Source organism: Mobula birostris, chromosome 2, assembly GCF_030028105.1.
Source record: "Mobula birostris isolate sMobBir1 chromosome 2, sMobBir1.hap1, whole genome shotgun sequence".
Lineage (NCBI taxonomy): Eukaryota > Metazoa > Chordata > Chondrichthyes > Myliobatiformes > Myliobatidae > Mobula > Mobula birostris.
The window spans coordinates 142,508,004-142,526,997 of NC_092371.1; the positions used below are offsets into that span (position 1 = coordinate 142,508,004).

The 18,994-nt window shown below is 43.7% G+C and overlaps 1 protein-coding gene across 3 annotated transcripts in view; it reads right to left on the reverse strand.

The window, feature by feature from the left end:
* ankrd6b (ankyrin repeat domain 6b) overlaps positions 1-14,646 on the reverse strand; it is a 185,008-nt gene extending 170,362 nt beyond the window's left edge. For all 3 annotated transcript variants that reach the window (XM_072277847.1, XM_072277810.1, XM_072277818.1), the window contains exon 1: positions 14,523-14,646. The gene's annotated coding sequence lies outside the window, so the exon portion shown is untranslated. The remainder of the gene's footprint in view (positions 1-14,522) is intronic.
* Positions 14,647-18,994: the final 4,348 nt, after the last annotated feature.

An 18,994-nucleotide genomic window follows, 5' to 3' on the forward strand; every position in this document is an offset into this window, starting at 1 on the left:
GCTTCCTCAAGGGAACATTTTGCTTGACAAACCTGCTGGAATTCTTTGAAGGAGTGACAAGCAGAATGGACAAAGGAGAATCAGTTGATGTTGTGTACTTGGATTTTCAGAAGGCCTTTGACAAAGTGCCGTACATGTTGAGGATGCAATGTTGAGACTCTTTCAAGCACTGGTGGGGCGTCACTTGGACTACTGTGAACAGTTTTGTGCCCCTTACCTTAGAAAGGATGTGCTGAAACTGCAGAGGGTTCAAAGGAGATTCAGGAAAATGATTCCAGGATTGAATGGTTTGTCAAATGAAGTGTGTTTGATGGTTCCAGGCCTGTATTCACTATAATTCAGAAGAATGAGGGGTGACCTCATTGAAACCTATTGAATGGTGAAAGACCTTGATAGAGTGGATGTGGAAGGATGTTTCCTATGGTAGGAGAGTCTAAGACCAGAGGACACAGCCTCAGAATAGATGGGCGTCCTTTGAGAATAGAGATGAGGTGAATCTGTGGAATTCTTTGCCACAGGCAGCTGTGAAAGCCAAGCCTTTATGTATACTAAGGCAGACGTTGATAGATTCATGATAGGTCAGGGCATGAAGGGTTATGGGGAGAAGGCAGGAGATTGGAGCTGGGAGAAAAATTGGATCAGCCATGAAATGGCAGAGCTGACTCGATGGGCAAAGTGGACTAATTCTGTTCCTACATCTGATGGTCTTCTTTCACTTTATTCCTGCATCCTGAATTGTTACCACTCCAAATTGGATGGTTAAGTAGTGAAACATTGCCCAACAAAAGTTATTACACTTCTGGTCTATGCCATTAACTATAAGGACCTTCTGGGGTATTTTGAAATTTAACAAAAAGTGCTAAACAAGTGCAAGGATCCCAACAGCATGGACACTTCTGCCGTCACTGCACAGCAGCGAGGCACGGTCAGAAAGTCAAAGTTATAGAAAGACACAGCATGGAATCTGGCTATTCAGCCCACTCCATCTGCACCAACCAACCATTTACACAAATATTATGTTCATTTATTTACCTAATGATAGGCCCTTCTGGCCATTCGAGCCACAGCGCCCAGCAATCCCCCGATTTAATCCTAGCTTAATCATGAGATCATTTATAATGACCAACTAACCTATCCTGGACTGTGGGAGCAAACAGGAGCACCCAGCCAAGATGCACACAGTCATGGAGAGAACATAGAAACTCCTTACAGGCAGTAGCGGAAATTGAACCCCAGTCACCTGTACTGTATTGTGCTAACCACTAAGCTAATCCCAATGGAAAACAAATAAAACTGTTGATGGAGGAATCTGAACAACAAAATGCTGCAAGCACTCAGCCTGTAGAGCAGCATCCATAGAAAGAGCCCAATCATCCTTCCTCAGATCTGGGGATGGTGTGGAGGGTTTACAGTTTTCAAAGTGGACCTTTTGAGGGAGGAGCAAAATGTAAAACAAAATGGAGATTTGATTAAGGCAAATCAAGTGAAATGGAGCATGACAAATGAGCATTAGCAACGTATTTGACAGAGCTTGAGTTGAGAAAGGATCATAAGCTTGACACCTTACCCAAGGTTGAAAAATTCATTGATGAAGGGTTCTGATGAAAGGCCTCGGCCCGAAACATTGACTGTTTATTCCCCTATATAGACGCTGTCTGACCTGCTGAGCTCTTCCAGCATTTTGTGTGTGTTACTCTGGATTTCCAGCATCTGCAGGAAGGCTTGTGTTGAGAAATTCAATGTGTTCAGTCCAGTTAGCTGCAAAGCGCTTAGGCAGAAGATAACATGTTGATTTCTCATCTGCATTGGCCCTCACTGGGGCAATGGAGGAGGCACAGATCAGAAGGGAGTGAGAATGAACATTAAAGTGGAAAATTAAAGTCAAATCCCGTTTTCATTCTCCCCCACATTCTTATCAACTGCACCCACATCTTACCACTCAACTCTACATTCTTACACTGGGCAATTAACTTCCCAACCTGCATGTCTTTCCGATGTGGGAGAAAACTGCGCTACCTGGGTGAAACCCACACTGTCACAGCGGGAGTGTGCAAACTCAACATATTCAACACTCAAGTTCAGGATTAAACTTGGCACTACCCAAGAGATAACTGAAATTTTGAAGAGAAAAGGCTGTTTAATATGGAGCAATTTAGTTACCAATTTGGATGAATCAAGGAGGTTCTATTTGAAGCATAATGACACATATCGTATTGGTGGTGAACAATGCACAACCGAATCATCAGGCTTCTCTGTTGACAATACTACAATCATGCAAGAGGGAAATAATTAATCCAGGATTGTTTTTGTTTCTTGTAATTAAATGGTTCCCCTTCCTTGTTTACTCAAATGTAATAAAAAATTGAAATACAACATAAAGCTGATGTCTGAAAAGGATAACATGACATATGATACTGACATTTTGTTGTGATGCACATTATCCTAGGCTAAAAATGCAGGTTCAGCTGTTTTGAACAAAAACAAGTTAGTTATGTTCATTGGAGCCAAATGAACGCTCCACATTTTAAACACACAAAGAACACATTAACAGGGGCAACAACACACTCCTTACAGATACAATTATATCTGGCAGGGACCATATAGGAGACATTATCAGCACTCTGCACCAGCAGGAGGTTAACATCACATCTTAACCCTTACATACTGTTCGGGTCAAATTTGACCCGTTTTGACATTTGACAGCAGTAAAAACACCCCAAATGCCATTTTTTAAAGCTGAAATTTGGTGACTTTTCCTAAAGTGACCCAAAATGCACAAAAATGAAAATATTTCAAAATTTTATACTTTTGTACAGGTGCTACAAATTTTTGTACATTGAGGCTGTTCTGGGTCAAATTTGACCCGTATCTATTGAAATGGATTTTAGATCTTTGAAACATTAAGGATTAATCACCCATTTATTAACGTCAGATAGGCTATTTATACATTCTAAATAGATCTGTGGTTCAAAATTTGGTATAGACACTTGTTATGAGGGGATTCTTGGGCCGGTTCAAAATTGACCCGGACCATACTGTGAAGATATAGAATATGAACAGTATGTAAGGGTTAAGAGGTAACAAACAGGTCGGTTGATAAGGGGAAGTTCAATTCTCAATATTCATCTGTCAATTCTTAATTTTCATGCTGTTATCATGGTATCAGCAGGAGTTAACCATAACTTACCCCGCCTAGAGCCCTGCAATTGTTTTGTGGGGGGGGGGGGGAAAACACAGGATTTCCAGCAAGGAAACATCAATCTTCTCCTCACACAGCAGGTAAAGAAATGGCCACATAGGTAAAAGATGAATGACAGAAAAGGTACATACACCCCATTCTATGTTAGAAAATTAGTCTTCTTAAAAATTCCAACTTGTTTTCTGATAGTAAACCTACTGAAGTAAACTCTACTCAAAAACTCCTCTGCAAACTACTCTAGCTCTGTGCAACCATTGCACATGGACTGAGGACATCTCTGGCAAGGCCAGATTTACCACTCAACCCTTCAAAGGACTACCGTTGCCTTAATACACAAGATACTTCCTTCAGTTGTTCTGAATCACCAGAATCTCGACTCTTCTCCAATTAACGTGAACAAAGAAAGCAGGTAAAAATGAAACTGGAAAACGAAGCTCCATCTCACAGATTTCAATGAAGGCTAAGGATTGGTTTCACAATCCCAAATACAAAACTTGCTGGACATAAAAATCTCCAAAAAGTACCAGCCCTGGTAATTGAAACTTGTTAAATGTTTAAAACACAGCGGAGAGGATGGATGTCCCACTGTTCTTTCACTTCAAAAAACCTTGCATTGTGTCTAGTCCAATGCAGTGAATACCTCAAGTGGCAGCAAGAATCCATGTACAGGTTTCCCCTGCCATCTGAAGGTAGAGCGTTCCTATGAAACGGTTCGTAAGCCGAAATGTCGTAAAGCGAAGAAGCAATTACCATTTATTTATATGGGAAAATTTTGTGAGCCTTCGCAGACCCAAAAATAACCTACCAAATCATGCCAAATAACACATAAAACTTAAAATAACAGTAACATATAGTAAAAGCAGGAATGATATGATAAATACACAGCCTATATAAAGTAGAAATACTTTTCCACAATCATTAATGAACTGTTCTCTGGAGCGAAAATCTCACGCAAGCGCCGTCGGCAGAAAATCTCACGCTAGCGCTCTTGGCAAAAACACGGTGCAAGCGCTCTCCAGTAACCTTTAAGCTATGAAGCTGCCAAATCATACCAAATAACACGTAAAAATACACAGCCGATATAAAGTAGAAATAGTGTATGTACAGTGTAGTATCACTTACCGGAATTGGTTCAGCGCCGAGCACACTGAAGATGGTGTGTTAGACTGAGTCGTCGGAGTTTGGGTGGTGCAGTGGCCCCCCCCCCCACCCTCCAGGCCACTGAGCGATACATTGCCGCGAAGAATGCAGGGGTCCAGTGGTAGCCGGGAGGTACACAGCACATCTTTAAGAAAAAAGCCAAAACAAACATGCTAATTAATTAGGTGCCGCCCGTAATTGTCGGCCCAGATCAGTGCTGATTTCCGATTGCGTTGTCTCTGATCTGGGCCGACAATTACGTGTCGGCGGCACCTAATTAATTAGTATATTTATTTCGGTTTTTTTCTTAAAGATGTGCTGTGTGCCTCCCGGCTACCTTTGCATTCTCCGCGAATCGGTATCTGTCCGTGGCCTGGGGGTTGGGGTGGTGGGACACTGGGGTGTCATCTCGTCACCTGTTTCCATTAGAGCAGGCAGCTCATCTTCTTCTATCTCTGCCCGCCTCGATGTCGAAGGTCGAGGTTCGTCGTCTGCTGTGGCTGATGTGAAAGGCTTGCTTGACTGCTGAGCCTCGCGCATTTTTCTATCACACAGTTCTTTAATAAGGACTCAAACCATCCTGTAAATATCCCCTAAACCGACGTACCCTTTCAAAATTAAAGTCGTACTTTATCATTACTCATTCGGTTTCGATTGTTATCCTTTTTTCTTCCAGTGGCATAGCTCTTCATCTGTCAGTTCTTGATGGGATGCCAAAACCTCTTCAACATCATGTTCGTCCGCTTCCACAAGCCAAACTCACGTTGTCCTTACTTCGTTCACCACGATCAAAACGCTTAATTATGTCTAGTTTTACCGTAAGTGTAACACCCTTACGAGCTCTTTCAGGCTTTTCCGATACCATAGAACTCATCTTGCAAACGGCTGCTCACAGGCTTGTGTTTAAGCAATGCCGGCGAGAATCCACGGGAGAGCGGCTGCTCGGGGCGCGCGCTGCCTTTTATCGCGCGCTGAACTTTTTTTCGTAACAGTGAAAACACCTCCTGAAAGCGAAAATAGGGTACTAATGTAGGTCTTTCGTAACAGTGAGGTTTCGTAAAGTGAACATCTGAAAAGCGGGGGACACCTGTAAAATAAGTGTGCGCAAGAATGCAAAAGATAAATCACAGGTTTAGAAAGTGTAAAAGATAAGCTGTTCCAAGGATCAGGACAACAGATTCAAAAGCAATAATCATGCAATGTGCAGTGGTTAACTTTAGCTTTAATTTCTCTTTTGCAAGCCCCAACTGCAGTCATTGCTGCCAATTTCATGGTTCGATACACTCATGTTACTTTCTCTAGTTGTGCGACTTGTAATTAATTCTTTGTTCACCCACAGCACCAGCGATATTCAATTCAATAAACGTAGTCAACAAATAAACTGTGCACACATCCACAGCGGTTAAACCAGACCAAAAAACAGCCTTCCATTCAAACGTCGGCAACCATAATATTTCAGCACCTCGATAAAACAAAGCAATGAATCTTTAGGTAAACACTATATGATCAAGCAACAGTCTCCAATGGACGGGCAATGCTGGCCATTCAAAACTGTGTTCAAACCACAAAAAACCAACATCAATTAACAAAAGTTTGCAGATAATCCTACTGCAAGCTGCTGCTGTCCCTGTTTCAGGTCCAAGGCAATCGTTTGCAGTAGATGGTCATCATTTGGTATAATTATTTTTTTTATTGACAAAATGTAGCAGTTACTTGAAAGCAAACTGAAACCACTGAGAGACTAAGCCAGGGCACTCAACACCCTATGATGCACTTCCAAATAACAAATTTCCACATGAAGAAAAGTATGCTCAATCCTCTATTACAAAACCAGATGAGATGAATGATCTTATAGCAATAAAAAAGTGAACAAAACTAAATTAGCAATATAACAGTCTAATTAGTGGTCTAATAGTGATATTAGCGTAGCTATGCAAAATTAGTGAAATTGCAAAGTTAGCCATCTAGCTAACGTTTCAATAACGTCCCAATTGACAGCTAACAAAAAAAATCATGCTCCTGACTCGCTCCCACTCAACTAGACTAACTGACTAAGAGTGAACACGCAACTCTACTCGCTTGCTTCTACCACATCCCAACTCACTTGCGATTCCCATAATAAATGCACCACAAAATATAACACAGACAGAAAGTAGATAGGTGGCTCCAACATAATGGATGTGGAAGAGAATGGAGATCCAGAACACCAGCCTGGAAGCACAATAAAAACATTGGATTGGCAACGAGGGGAAAATAATTTTTCATGACCACAGGGGAAAAAAGGACTGATTGGGTTGCCCCAAAAAGAGTCATTACACACCTGATGGGTGAAATTACCTCCTCCTGTGCTGATTCATGGCACAGATGGAGGGATGGTAGGGTGGCTATCACGCTTCGAAGGTCTTCCGTGGTCAAAAAGTCAACTCAAGAATCAACTCTAGATCTGTGGAATGCTCTGCCTCAGAAGGCAGCGGAGGCCAATTCTCTGGATGCTCTCAAGAAAGAGTTAGATAGAGCTCTTAATGATAGTGGAGTCAAGGGATATGGGGAGAAGGCAGGAACGGGGTACTGATTGTGGATGATCAGCCATGATCACAGTGAATGGCAGTGCTGACTTGAAGGGCTGAATGGCTTACTCCTGCACCTATTGTCTATTGCTGTCCGATTCAGACAGTTACCTTAATGAAGATAGCATCACATATTAAAGTACGGAACTTGGGATAGAGAATGACAACAATGGCTTTCATTGAGGATAGCTTTATTATTTGTTACATGTACATTGAAAATGGCAGGTGCTGCCAGGCTTCCAGCACCAACAATAATAGCATGCCCACAACTCCCCAACCTAACCGGACAGCTCAGGAAGGTGGAAGAAAACCTGTGCAGTCACAGGAGAACATACAAAATGCTTAGAGACAGCAGTGGGAATCAAAATCCAATCGATGATCATTGACTTGGTAAAGTGACTGCACAAACTGCTACACTACTGTGCTCTCCTATAATCTTGCCAGCGTTCAATTAAAAGAGAATTTTGTCCATTTGGGGTAGGATCTTAGGTGAATTGGCTGATGGTTTAGAGTCAGTAATCAAAGGTGATAGTAAGGAAAAGCTGAGTGTCATCACTTCATTTTCAAAAACAGAATCTATGTTTTCTGATTATGTTGAAGAGCAGGATGAAAAATGGAGTAAATTCAACAGAGCTAAACATGCAATGACAGAGCTAAAGAGAAGCCTTTACTGGTGATTTCCTTCTCATGAGTAGAAACAGTCAAGAAGAGAACCAGGTGAGTGCAGTGACCTTTGGCTGGAAACTGATGGAGAGACACCCGAGAGGGCTGGTACAGTCTTCCACAACAAAGGTTGCAAAACAGTTATAATCAGATCATCATTCATGAACTTTGTCAGAGCTGTTCTTACACAATGCTGTGAGGTGGAAGAGGCACAGAGCTTTGGGCAAGGTGATCATGAATTTGCAAGACCACAACATATTCATGGAATTTGGCGATGAGAGAGAGGCTGGAAACAGGGCAGAAGCTATCTGTTGTGTATAAACCGCTTAATATGATTATTATGAAAGTAATGTAACGTTTCATAATTTTGTGAATTAAATAGCTTGCTGCAGTTAATGTATTACTCTTCATTGTTTGTTTTCTTCAGGATAAAGTCGTCAATGCTGAGAAGAGACCTTCAAGTTTTAAGTATCCAGCATCAGCACAGCCACTCCTACATCAGATAACACGTAGCCAGAGGGAAAGAACATGTTTTGAATACCCACTCTATTTCCAGAAACAAATCTGCCTCCCTCATTGAAAACTATCAAATATTGATAGGCCTAGATACAGTGAGCATGGAGAGGATGTTTCCTACTGTAGGGGAGTCCGGGACCAGAAGGCACAGCCTCAAAAAAGGACATCCTTATAGAACAGAGATGTGAAGGAATTTCTTTAGCCAGATGGTAATGGATCTGTGGAATTCATTGCCACAGGTGATTGTGGAGTCAGTGGGTATATTTAAAGTGGAGGTTGACAGGTTCTTGACTAGTAAGGGTGTCGAGGGTTATGGGAAGAAGGCAAGAGAATGGGGTTGGGAGGGATAGTAAATCAGTGATGATGGATTGGTATAGACCTGTTGGGCCAAATGTACTAATTTTGCTATGTATTATGGTCTTATAAAGGCAGTGGCGGCGCCAGAGATTTTTTCTTGCTGGTGCTACAGTGGGGCTGAATTATTCAGTGATGGTGCTGAGGGATGTACCCTATGGTAATATGTATTCGCAAGGCCAGACGCATGGCATTCAAAAGTCAGTTTCAAGCATTATGTGCCTACTATAAATGCCTCTGTTGATTCACAAGCAACAGCAATTGATAGATCTAATATAGAAGTGAACTGTGACAGTGTCAACAGCATTGGAGACAACTCGGGCTACACAGAGCATAAACAAACAAACCAACAGAGCATCCGACCCACAGCACACAACGTAAATCACAGACCAATCCTGCAATCAGCGTCAAATGCGTGCTTTTCAACTGAAACACACAACACTAACCCACAATGTCCACTGCTATTCGCATTACATAGACAGAAAATGCCAAAAGATATACCGTTATTAAAGTCAAATAAGGCAAACAACATATGCAAGGCTTTACCAGGAGTTGGATAAATCGTACTCTGACTACGCAATACCTCAATTAATTCGGCTACTGAATTTAAAACAAAAATCAACAGAATCACTGCTTGCAAGTCCAAGTAGGCTTAATAGCAGTAAATGTAATAGTTTAGGATTTGCAGGAAACATGAGGATTATAGGGTATCCACCACAAAATAATAATAATAATCAGCATTAGACTTGGCCCAATTTTTTAAAAAATCAACTGCACTCACCATTGATGTTTTCAGAGAAGCACAATCCGTCTGTTGTTGTGATTGGTGGCGAAAGCATCAATGATTTTCTGGATGTCAAGTGCTTTGGTCCTCCGGCTGTTTATGGACAACAGGGCCAAGTTGCTGTTCCGAGCATCGCCGCTGCTATTCCTTAGGTAGTTTTTGAGGCCTCTGAGGCAAGGGAAACTCCGTTTGCATGAGGCAGACGTCACAGGTAGAGTCAGTGATATGTAGATTAGTTTGTATAAATCTATAAATGCATCGCGGTAGGGTCTCATTGGAGCTAGAAATTCCACTGTGTCATTCACTGTCTGTCCTTGCTAGAGACTCAACCACTGCTCTCATATACTCACGATTTTCTTGGACAATCTTTGCATGTCCTTTGTCAAGCATATTTCCCAATCTTGAACCGTCTTGTTTTCTCAATCTGAATTCGGCCCATGCCTCCATCGCAAACTTATGAGCTGCACTTACATGGTGGGTTTTGAAAGCTGTTGTAGCTTTCTGCCAGTTGCGGTAACTGGTGACAGTGACGGTAGACTCAGAATGGAACCCATGTCCTCCACACAGGAAATGTCTGCATACAAAGCAGAATGTAGTACCTTTCGTGATTAAATATTCCAGTCAGTCAAACCAGCCACGAATAAAACTCCTTTGCTGATTGCCAAACTTGTTGCGAGCAGCGAAGGGTACTTTTTCCAATGCTGGCTGATAGGATCCTTCCTCAGGCTGCTGGCTAACATCGCTGACAGTATTCCCACTAGCACTAAGAGCAGCTTCATCCACGTTCTCTTCTGAACCCCGTTCCATTTTTTGTTCTTCTACTTCGCCCTCATACTCCTTCGATGAACTGCTGTCGTCCTCATCCCCGCTTACTTGTTTCTGCATGTCACTTTCAATTAAGACAGGCTCGGGCTGAGATTCCGCCGGATGAGGTCATTTTCTCACTAAAAATTTTTCACGCCACCAAAATAATGCACATGCCAGGCCCACGCTAGCTTGTAAAAGCTGTGTGTGCGTGTGTGTGTGTGTGTGTGTGTGTGTGTGTGTGTGTGCGCGCGCGCACGCGCGCGGGGGCAACCAATAGTCTCGCAAGACCATGGATCTGCGGCTGGATGTATACTATTAATCTCTCACGTGAGTGACATCACCACCTTAAGTGATCTTAGATCAGCTTAACTGATCTGAGGACAGCAATGGCAAGACATTGACAATGAATGAATAAGCATGTGTAGAGTGGATCTGACAGAGTTTACAGCTTTATTGCTGCATGGGTGCTACGGTAATTGGGGGCGCTGTTTCACTAGATCAACTGGAGAAACAAGCTGTATTCAAAACCATGCAGAGAAAGCAAAGCAGCTGCAATTTGTATGTGAAATTTCAGTTAATTTCTTGGTGGTGCTACGCTGGTGCTATTGCAGTTTCTGCTGGGGCTATAGCACCAGCTAGCACCACCCCTGTATAAAGGTTATCAAAGCTGAGAACAAAGAACTTCCAGTTTCGAGTATCCATTATCAGCACCAGGTGGTCTGACATCAAGTAAAGTATAGCCAGAGGGAGAGAACACACTTTCAATACCCTCTTTAATTTCAGAAGAGAATCCGCCTCTATATTAGTGCAATTTTTTATTGCAAAGAATTGCCTATATCTGCAATCCTTCTCAAACCTACTGGTTTCATACCATGTAATCCTTCACAAAAAAAATGGAGATTATCAAAATTGTCTTCATACTAAAGTATGAAAGGATTTGTGAGAGGAATTGAGCATGAAGTTACTCTATCTTTAAAGGATTATAAATGGATAAAAATTTGAAGGACATGGTATAAGGCTGTGGAGATTAGTGGGATTTTAAAATATTCCAGGATAGAACTCCCACTGATACAGTGTACTAAACATCCTTCGTATGAACATTTTTTCCCTCTCTATCTTAAAACTCTCCATTCTGCATCTGTGAATGGGGAAATGCATTAATTAAGTGTTAATTAATTCATAAGGTAAAGTGCTGCTATAGTAGATAAAGAGTTTCTTGTCTCAAATTGCATCTTTAAAAATGAGCGTTAAGAAGAATGGAGCTAAGCCTAATCAGCTCATTCTTTATGAAATATTATTTTGAGGTATGGGTAGTATAGGACATCCAGAGACATACCAAGGCTACAAATGCAGAGCTGACTAGATTACTTGTATGTTAAAACAGTACAGGTGACTGCTGTATTAAAATAGGGGGCTGGGTATACCTGGAAAACCATCTGCATTGCAATTTTCTGTGATACAAAGCCATATCATCTGCGCATTCAAAAAATGTGAGCTGAAAATAAAATTAAGAACACATAATTTCTGTGAGAGCAAATTTTGATTCTAATTTTCAGATTTTTTTTTTTACCCAAACTGGAGAAAATGTGGGGGCTGTCTGTATCACAAAAAACATCAAAGTAATGAATATTGTCACATGACTCAAATTATAACCAAAATCAATTTTTCACCTCAAAATACAGCATATAATAGAAAGGAATTCAATAATAGCATGCTTAAGAATTTTCCCTGGTGAAAATCACTTGCAATAAAATGCGCTTTTTAGAAATACGAATATTATTGTAAACTCTTTACATGCTTTCTCTTTCCAATGCCTTTCCCTTGTCTTACAAGCCTAATCAAAACACCAGTGACTGCAGTCGAAGGGCCTTCTACCACTAGGCAGGCCTAAGTCTCTCAAAACACTTGAAGTCTATAACATCCCAGCAGGCCACAAGTAGCAATAATGGTCTGTGCAACATTGATTCTGGAGCAAAGTGCCCAAGACTAATACTAGAACAGATGACACTGAATGTAAAGAGAGCTATACAATTTTTTTTTTTATTTCTTATATGTTTTATGAATACAGTTTAGTTTTGAAATTTAAATCATAGATGCCAAATAACATCCTTAGCATCAAAATTTCCCTCTTTTACCACAGCACTATTCTCAATAGGTTGTCAGGTCTTCCTTTCACTGTGGATTAATAGCAGTAGCCATGAGAGTGCCCTTGTCATGTTTTTTTCTACACATTCTCACACCCACTTGACTTGAAATCACATCACCCATTCTGGGTGGGAATCTGGAATTCTCCATCTAAGGCCAAGACAAGGGCTGCATTATTTCAACAGAAAGCCCAAAAGAAGTTTAATAAAGAAAATCCAAGCCATGCCTCTTTCTCCCAAAAATATTCAATTAGATACTCCAAATCATTGCTCCCATGCCAAGCACAGATCAGCACTTCACACACCTCCCCATTTCCTGAAAACCCAAAGCTGGACTGATCAAGAGAAATTCACAGTTACAGAACTCGCGCAGGCCTTCTCCAGATCATCTAGCATAGCTTCAGCAGGAAAACAAAAGGCACCCTGACAACTTTGTTGCTGAAATTTACACATCGATAGATCATAGATTGTTTCCCAGCTTGCAGCTACCCCTGAATAATTCTACCTGATCGGCACTAATTCAGCGGAGGCCATTCCAAGTTCCTGGAATTCTTTCTCATTTCCTTTAAGCATTCTTTAAAAAATGGCATACACAAGCACACATACTTTCCAATCTCATCTTCAACAGAGAATTAAATTCCACGGGAAACTGCTCCATATACCTGCTGATGGTTCAAGTCACCTCATGTTTATTATACTGTATTCATTTGGAGATACAGTCCGGAATTGGCCCTTCGAGTCACGGTGCCCCCAATTTAACCCTAGTCTAATCACAGAACAACTTACAGTGACCAATTAACCTACTTACTGGCACGTCTTTGGCATGTGGGAGGAAACCGGAGCACCCGGAAGAAACCTACACATCCTGAGGGGAGGACGTACAAACTCCTTATAGAGGACGGAGGGGTAGAACCTCCGATTCCAATGCCCCGAGCTGTAACAGCTTTCAGCTAACCGCCACGCTACCGTGACTTAATAAGGCTTTCCCTGCTTGACTCAACGCCACTTTTACATCCAATATTTATGGTATTTAACCCATGTGAAACTGATGCCAAAATTTAAATGTGGGGCTGTTGTGAACAGAAGTACAGTATTGGTGTTCATAAATAAAGTGAGTCCTTTCGAGAAGCATTAATTAAATATTAAAGGACTTTCCAAACCCAATTTATACTGTTAAACAATTCTAAATTAGTTTTAGTAGCCTCACAATATCAATATATATTTTGCGTATATCGTTGGTGATGTGTACAGTTTTATTCATCCTGATATAAGAAGGAGGTTGTGAAACTGGAAAGGGTTCAAAGAGGTTAGCCAAGCCAGTTCTTTATTCTGTGGAATTTAGGAGAATGTGGGCAACAATATAGAAAAATTTTAAATTATGAGAGGCATAGATGGTAATGATTCGTTCCCCAAGTAGGGGAGTCCAAAACTAGGGGATGTGGGTGAGAGGGGTAAGATTTAAGAGCAACTTTTTCACTCACGGGTAGTGAATTTACAGCTGGGGAGGGGAGGCTGCTTAGTCACATAGTTGAGACAAGTACAATACTATCAATTAAATACTTAAATCACATAGAGAGGTGGGGCTTAGAGGGGTATAGGCCTAATGGAGGAGATTGGAACTAGATTGGTGGAAATGGGTTGGCATAGACTGGTCGGGCCGAAAGGCCTGCATCTGAGGTGTACTTCTCTATCATCTTTAGATATATGATGTCAAGTAACTGTGTAACATTTAAATCCATGCCAAAGTCTTAGTAAAATGTTATTTTATTATTTTTACCTAACAATGCTACTTTATTGTTGAAGTAGAAAGCTTTTTTTCCTTTGCTGATCACTTCAAATAAACCCAAAACACCACCAGCTGAAGAATAATACAAACTTAATGAATTTCAAGGTTACCATAACTCAACAGCACATAGAACTTCTAGCATATCCCAAATCTTGCACATGAGAGCACAAATCTCCTAAAAACATCACCACTAACTAACTGCACTCTCCAAGTCAGCACTGTGGATCTGGGTCGTGTCCAGGAGATCAGTGGACAATCCCCACAGGACTAGCGAACCACGAACTCTCTACCTGCCGCGCAGCCGAACCAGGCTGAGCCGAGTCGCTTCTTTCAATCAGAACTGTTCGGACTCTTCCCCGAAAGCGTCGCCGAACCGGTCTCAGTTCCCCCACGCTCTGTTTCTCGACACACAAAACCTAAAGGAACAGAAGCTCTCGACCACTAGAAAACAGCACGGGCCAGTCAGCCGATGTGAAGCACAAACACGAACACACCTGGAAAACAACAACTTCACGCAACCCGCTGAGAAAAGGTTGTGTTACAATAAGCAAATACAATTTACCTTTATAAACGGTGTTCTTTATTTTGTGGCACGTTAAATAAGTGCTCACAGGTTTGCAAGAAATTCCAGTTTTCAACTCTCGCTGTAACTACGCAGGATAAACTCCACAACTCGCACACTGCTCACTTTCCCAACCCCACCCCCTCGCCCTCGCAGTACCTACCCGACGCGACCCCTGGGGGACGCTGACTGCCACTGCAGCAGGGCGCCGCTGTCCCGTAGCGACTCCTGGGGGACGCCGACTGCCACTGCAGCAGGGCGCCGCTGTCCCGTAGCGACTCCTGGGGGACACAGGCAGATGCCGCAACAAGGTGCCATTGTCTCAAAGAAAACTGGGGTCGCTGGGAGTACAGAGTGCACTTAAACACACTGCCACTGTTCGAGTCACAACAAGAGAAATCCAAATAAAACACACATAATGCTGGAGGAACTCAGCAGGCCAGGCAGCATCAATGGAAGAAAGTACAGTCAACGTTTCAGGCTGAACCCTTTCTGCAGTCCTGAGTTCCTCCAGCATTTTGTTTATGCCACTGTTCGAGAGCAGCCGCTAGGGGTACAAAGGCAGACATGTAACAGTGCACTGTCCCAGAGTAACCTCTGGGGACAGAAGCATACACTGCACCACAGTGCCATTGACCTAGGACAACCACTATGGGAACAAAATCATATATTGCAACACTGTCCCAGAGTGACCACTGGGGAACCGAGGCATACATTGCACTGTCCCAGAGTAACCCTAGGGCACAAGCACATAGTGCAACATAGTGCTGTTGACCCAGAGGAACACCCAGGGGAACAAAGCCATACACTGCAACACAGACAACACGCTGGAGGAACTCAGCAGGTTGGGCAGCATCCGTGGAAGCAAACAGTCAATATTTCGGGCCGGAACCCTTCATCAGGACTGTAGAGGGAAGGGGCAGAGGCCCTATAAAGAAGGTGGGGGGAGGGTGGGAAGGAGAAGGCTGGTCAGTTCCAGGTGAAAAACCAGTAAGAGGAAAGATAAAGGGGTGGGGGAGTGGAGGCAGGGAGGTGATAGGTAGGAAAGGTGAAGAAGGAATAGGGGAAAACATAATGGGTAGTAGAAGGAGGCGGAACCAAGAAGGAGGTGATAGGCAGCTGGAGGAGGGAGCACAGTGAAACTGGGATTGGGGGAGGGAATTTCTGGAAGTTGGAGAATTCTATGTTCATACCAAGGGGCTGGAGACTACCTAGACGGTATATGAGGTGTTGGTCCTCCAACCTGAGTTTAGCCTCATCATGGCAGTAGAGGAGGCTATGTATCAAGATATCTGAATGGGAATGTGAAGCAGAATTGAAGTGAGTGGCACCTGGGAGATCCTGTCTGTTGTGGCAGACGGAGTGGAGGTGCTCGACGAAGCAATCCCCCAATCTGCGTCGGGTTTCACCGATGTGGAGGAGGCCCCACCGGTAACACTAGATGCAATAGATGACCCCAACAGACTCTCAAGTGAAGTGTTGTCTCACCTGGAAGGACTGTTTGGGGCCCTGAATGGTGGCAAGAGAGGAGGTGTAGGGACAGGTGTAGCACTTACGCTTACAGGGATAAGTGCCGGTTGGGAGATCCGTGGGGAGGGACGTGTGGACCAGGGAGTCACGGAGGGACTGATCCCTGCAGAATGCAGAGAGGGGTGGAGAGGGAAAGATGTGCTTAGTGGTGGGGTCCTGTTGAAGGTGGCAGAAGTTGCGGAGGATAATGTGCTGGATCTGGAGGCTGGTGGGGTGGTAGGTGAGGACAAGGGAACTCTGTCCCTGTTGTGGTTGCGGGAGGATGGGAAGAGGGCTGAAGTGCGGGAAATGGAGGAGATGCTGGTGAGGGCATCACTGATGACGGTAGAAGGGAAACAACGATCCTTAAAGAAAGAGGACATTTGAGATGTCCTGACACAGAAAGCCTCATCCTGGGAGCAGACCCAGCCACACGCAAAAAATGCCATTCCCTATTCCCCGTTCCTCCCTCTCCGCCGCATCTGCTCCCAGGATGAGGCTTTCCGTTCTAGGACATCCCAAATGTCCTCTTTCCTTAAGGATCATAGTTTCCCTTCTACCGTCATCAATGATGCCCTCACCCGCATCTCCTCCATTTCCCGCACTTCAGCCCTCACCCCATCCTCCCGCAACCACAACAGGGACAGAGTTCCCTTGTCCTCACCTACCACCCCACCAGCCTCCGGATCCAGCACATTATCCTCCGCAACTTCTGCCACCTTCAACAGGACCCCACCACTAAGCACATCTTTCCTTCTCCACCCATCTCCGCATTCTGCAGGGATTGGTCCCTCTGCGACTCCCTGATCCACACGTCCCTCCCCACAGATCTCCCACCTAGCACTTATCCCTGTAAGCGTAAGTGCTACACCTGTCCCTACACCTCCTCTCTTGCCACCATTCAGGGCCCCAAACAGTACTTCCAAGTGAGGCAACACTTCACTTGTGAGTCTGTTGGGGTCATCTATTGCATCCGGTGCTCCCGGTGCGGCATCCTCTACATCGGTGAAACCCGACGCAGGTTGGGGGACCGCCTCGTCGAGCACCTCCACTCTGTCTGCCACAACAGACAGGATCTCCCAGTAGCCACCCACTTCAACTCTGCTTCCCACTCCCATTCTGATATGTCCATACATGGCCTTCTCTACTGCCATGATGAGGCTAAACTCAGGTTGGAGGAGCAACACTTCATATACCGTCTAGGTAGTCTCCAGCCCCTTGGTATGAGCACAGAATTCTCCAACTTCCGGTAATTCCTTCCCCCATCCCAGTTTCACTCTGCCCCCTCCCCCAGCTGCCTATCACCTCCCTCATGGTTCCGCCTCCTTCTACTACCCATTGTTTTATCCTATTCCTTCTTCACCTTTCCTGCCTATCCCCTCCCTGCTTCCCCCTCCCCCACCCCTTTATCTTTCCCCTTACCGGTTTTTCACCTGGAACCTACCAGCCTTCTCCTTCCCACCCTCCCCCCACCTTCTTTATAAGGCCTCTGCCCCTTCCCTCTACAGTCCTGACGAAGGGTTCCGGACCAAAATGTTGAGTGATTGTTTCCACGGATGCTGCCCGACCTGCTGAGTTCCTCCAGCATGTTGTGAGTGTTGCTTTGACCCCAGCATCTGCAGATTATTTTGTGTTTGCATTGCATCACAGTGCACGTCCTAGAGCAACTCCTGGGGAACAGAGGCATATGCACACAGTGCCACTTATCCAGAATAACCCATGACGGACACATGCAGACACTGCACGACCATGTCCCTTTCTCAGAAAAAAAATCACAGGGAACAAAAAAGGAAAGAAAATTTTATATGTCTGAAGGAAAGTGATCTCCAAGAGGGCCACAATCCTGTCGTGTTTGAAGGCTTGCACCCCAATGACCCGGAAAGCTATGTTGGCTGGAGTCGGGGCTTTACGCTTTGGCTCTTGGTTGGGTCAAAGGGTAGAGGCCAGACTAAGAGTAGTCCACATGTCCTCCAGGTTTGGGGGTTCAGCTCAGGGCTAACAACCCTGACTGGTAAACAAAACTGTTATGGAAACAGTAGTGAAGAATCCTAGTACATCTGAGTGAGACGGTGTTCTTGAATCTCCACCTGGGTCTTGCATAACTAACAGTAGTGAAAACTGACAGGAAGCCACTGACACGATGAAAGAAGACCTGAACCCACCAGAGATGGAGGACCTTCTTTTCCACCCTAAACTCCAGCAGCGTATCGGGCAGCAAGCAAGAAGGAGGGTGAATAAGGAATTCTAGGCTGGTTGGTCTAATATCAGAAGTAAGTTTTGGAAGAAAAATTGAGGGTTAATCTGCAGCTGGTGAGGCCAGATTGATTAGAAATAATCCGCATGGCTTTGTTAAGGAGAGGTCGCCTCTGACTAACAGCTGACTTATTCAAGGAGTTGATTTATGTGTGTAAATGAAGGCAGAGCTGTAGGATTAGTTCTACTGCATGTCACTTCAGTCAGATCTTTGGGGACAACCTGCAAGAGAAACTGACCGAAAAGTTAAGATTGTGTGGGAGCTAGATCTATTTGGCAAATTGGATCTTGAATTAGCTCAGTGATAGGAGGCAGAGAGTGACTGACAAAGGATTGCTTTTTGCAAATGTTAATCTGTAACCACTTGAGTACCACAAGGATTGGTGCTGGGACCATTGTTGTCTGATATGCATATAAACAATATGCATATAGGAGTATAGGAGGATGATTAGGAATTTCACAACTGACATGAAAATTGGTGGCATGGTACTAGTAAATTGGGCAGAGCAAAAGTAATCCTGGAAAATGAGAGCTTTGACTGTGATTATGCTGTACATTTGCATTCAACTAGGAAAAAGTAATATCATTGCCTCCTCTCTATAAGGCTGAATCATGCAGAGAGACCCCACTGCATATCCTGTGATCAAATGTATCCTTTGTTTTAAAGGTGGCCACAACTAAAGTGATTGGAAGTTCCTGGCATTTTCTTC